This window comes from Trachymyrmex septentrionalis, unplaced genomic scaffold (assembly GCF_001594115.1).
Source record: "Trachymyrmex septentrionalis isolate Tsep2-gDNA-1 unplaced genomic scaffold, Tsep1.0 scaffold89, whole genome shotgun sequence".
Lineage (NCBI taxonomy): Eukaryota > Metazoa > Arthropoda > Insecta > Hymenoptera > Formicidae > Trachymyrmex > Trachymyrmex septentrionalis.
Window position 1 is genome coordinate 743,735 of NW_017306081.1, and position 3,631 is coordinate 747,365.

Sequence of the window (3,631 nt, forward strand, 5' to 3'; positions counted from 1 at the left end):
TATATATATATATATATATATATACACTCACATACATACGTACATACATATATAGATACATACGTACGTAATTTTTTAAATGTTACAGTTTAAGAGTTAAAAACTTTATTTACAGGTTGGTCAGTATTACGCAACATGGCAACAGTAGGTTGGTCGGTGCTACAGAAAAAACAGCAATGATGAAATATTTTCTATCTTGCGATGTTGTATAAAGAAAATGATTATATTAATGCTATTTTCTTCTAATAGACTAAATATAGTATAAACAATGCAACATTTAATTACCTGAGAAAGACAAGAAATTAGCTCTGAAAGATAACTTTTGCAATACCCATTAGACACGCTGTCAAAAGCTGCCCCAACATTTCCTACGAATTAATAATATGCATAACCGCAGTTTATGATACATAAAACAATAGGACGCATCTTCTCATGCACATACTATCATCTAAGATAAATTAAAATTAATTTTGGTCGATACTAGGGGCTGGTTGTTACTACAGGACTTTTTCCTATATAAATAAATGCAAAGATATATCCAAACAAAAAGTACTTTTCCATATTTGAATAATTTATAAAACTATTATGAGACCTTCAAATTATATGATTTTGAAACTTACAAAAGGAATGACTTGAGAAGTACGATTTGAACTGGTAAAAAATTTGTCATGCATGAATATATGTATAAATATGTATAACCATACATAAACACGCGTAAACATGTTATATGTGAAATATGTCCATACATGTTCATACATCCCTTTTTCTTTTCTAAATTTACTTTTTTAGTGTATTAGAAATAATAATAGTAATGTAAAAACATTAAAAATAATTAAAGGGATAATTTTTGCATTATTTATTTTATAAAAAAAAACAAGTTTGGAAAAATGTAAAAAAATTGCTCATACATAATTTTATACATAATTATACGTAAGAATTTTTTTACATTTCTTCAAACTTGATTTTTTTCTAATGTTTTATTTAATGATTTATTTAATATACGTAATGATTTAATTAATGCACACATGTATATGAAATGTTTTCTTGATGTACGTAATATTTTATTTGGAATTATAAATCTGTTTTATCGACATCGATTAAGTTTGCTCGTTGCTCCAGTATCCCCTTAACATAAGAAAATTTTTTCCGAGCATTCTCTAATATGTAATCTCAAAGTATAATTTTGCATTACTAAAACTATACTCAAAAAGATTGTTTTATTATTACGTCCGAGTATCTGTATAAAATTTGAGCATAATTTTTTTATTAATTTAAAAGTTTTATTTGATTTTTTGTTTACATTAATTTTGAAAACAAATGGCATAGAAAAATTTTGGACAAAGTGGTCAACTTTGACTGATGATGACTTTACGAGAAATTATCGTAGAATAACGATTTTTTTTTTAATTAAAGCTTTAAATCTCTACTTTAAGACGCTATAGCCAGATTTTAAGTTTAATATACAATATTTCTACCACTTTCAAAATATGAGAGTATGTTTGTCATATTGAGAAAATTGCAAAATTTGATGGAATGCATGGCCTTTGTAAAATTTTTTAGGGGAATGCCGTTTGCAGCGGCATAAAAATCAAACTTTCTCTTTTAATTTAAATGCAACGTTGTTTTGCAGCCAGCGCGCTATACCAGAAAAAATTAAATTTTATACTGTATAAAGTTGTAATAAGATTAAGTACGTCAGGAATATTCTTTTTCTTTGTACAATAGTTCATTTTTGTATTGTAGATTTTCAAAATGCGACCACTAAATCAAATTTAACGTGCACAGATTATTGCGCTTATGAGAAGGTTTCTCACAATCTTACATTGCAAGACAACTTGACATAAACCAATCAGAAGTTTCTTGCATTTGGTCTTATTATCGACAAACGAGAAATTTGCATTTACGACGAGGACAAGGTCGGAGACATATCACGACTGCATGAGAAGATCGCGCCATTATAAATTTTATGTGCAAAACCCAATGTTTATGATCACAGCTTGACGAATTGTGGAAGCAGTCATACCAGGCCGTCAAATTAGTGATCAAACGGTAAGAAATCGTTTGCATGTGGCAGATTGAAGATCCCGGAATCGTTGCTCTGTGCCAATGTTAAACGTTGAACATTGATGTGTTAGCTTAGAGTATGCACCAACTCATGTTCGCTGGATAATGCGGCAATGACAAAACGTGCTCTGCACTGACAAATCGCGATTTTGTTTATTCAATTCTGATAAATGGATTCGAGTTTGGTATCGTTGGTATTATGTGTTGCTTCTGTAAGAGCATTCAACGTTGGCTCTGTAATGGTATGGGAATCACTGCGAATTAATGCACAGATCTTGTTGTTCTATCAATATTAGAATAACAGTAGTGCAATATAGAGAAGAAGTTCATTATGTACTATCCTGATAAAAATAAAATGAAAATAAAAATCGAAATCGGATGTAATGGAAGAGTAACAGAAACTTAAACAAAATTTCTAGAAGGCGAAAATTGGAATAATGAAATATATAAAAGGAACATTTACACTTCTTTCACATTTTGATATTTTATTTTTAATTACCTTTAATTTTTGCCTCCTAAAAGTTTTATTTACGTTTCTGTTACTCTCACATTACATTTGACTTACGCTCTCATTTTTATTTTTATCAAGGTACCAATGAGTCGTCGTACAGGAAGAAATGTTTTATTTATACAGAATAATGCACCGCATACCGCAGTCATTACATACCAATTTTTGGTGGAAAACTCAATTAGAATGCTTCCACATCCTGCAATGAGTCCTGGGTAGCAATCTTGTAACTTTTTCGCTAGAGCGGAAACGTAAAAAATGAAAATTTTTAGATATGTATGTTCGTACATATACATACATATAAAGAATTTTCACTTCGTACGTTTCCGCCTTAGGGAAAAAGTTACATGATCGTTATCCTTATTTGACTCCTATAGAACACATATGGGACATAATGGGTTGTAGGTTAAGAGATTTGGCAAGACAACCTGTCAATCTTAAAGACTTATCACAAGTTCTGGTGCAAATTCGGAAAGACATTCCGCAGAAAGAAATTAGAGCCTGCATTAATATGAGGAATCGACTGCAAGCAGTACTCGAGCAACGCGGAAGCAACACGCGTTACTGAAATTTACACACACACAGAAACACGATGTGCAAAATCTATCCAGCAATCTTGTCGCGGTGCGCCTCTGGTAATGTCGGTAATATATATAAAAAATGCAAGGGCTATTTTAAAGTGTTGTAACTTTGCGAAAAAAAATCGCAGCAGCTAGTTTTTTTTTTAATTAAAAAGAAAAGTTTAAACTTTATGCTGCTGCAAACAGCATTCTCCAAAAAAATTTTACAAAGTCTGTGCATTCCGAACTTTGTAATTTTCAATATGATAAACATACTCTCATATTTTGAGAGTTACAGTGTTGCAGTGGTAGGGGTGGATTAAATTTAAAATCTGACCATAACATCTTAAAGAATTCTTAGAGATTTCAAGCTTTAATTTAAAAAAATAAATCGTTATTCTGCAATAATTTTTCGCAAAGTTATGGTCAGTCAAAGTGGGTCAATTTTTATCCAAAATTTGTCTATGCCATAATTTTTTTGAGCTATATATATATATAT

The 3,631-nt window shown here is 30.3% G+C and overlaps 1 protein-coding gene across 1 annotated transcript in view; it reads right to left on the bottom strand.

The window, feature by feature from the left end:
- LOC108755583 (facilitated trehalose transporter Tret1-like) overlaps positions 1-3,631 on the bottom strand; it is a 12,269-nt gene that overhangs the window by 6,319 nt on the left and 2,319 nt on the right. The gene's annotated exons all lie outside the window — the stretch shown is intronic.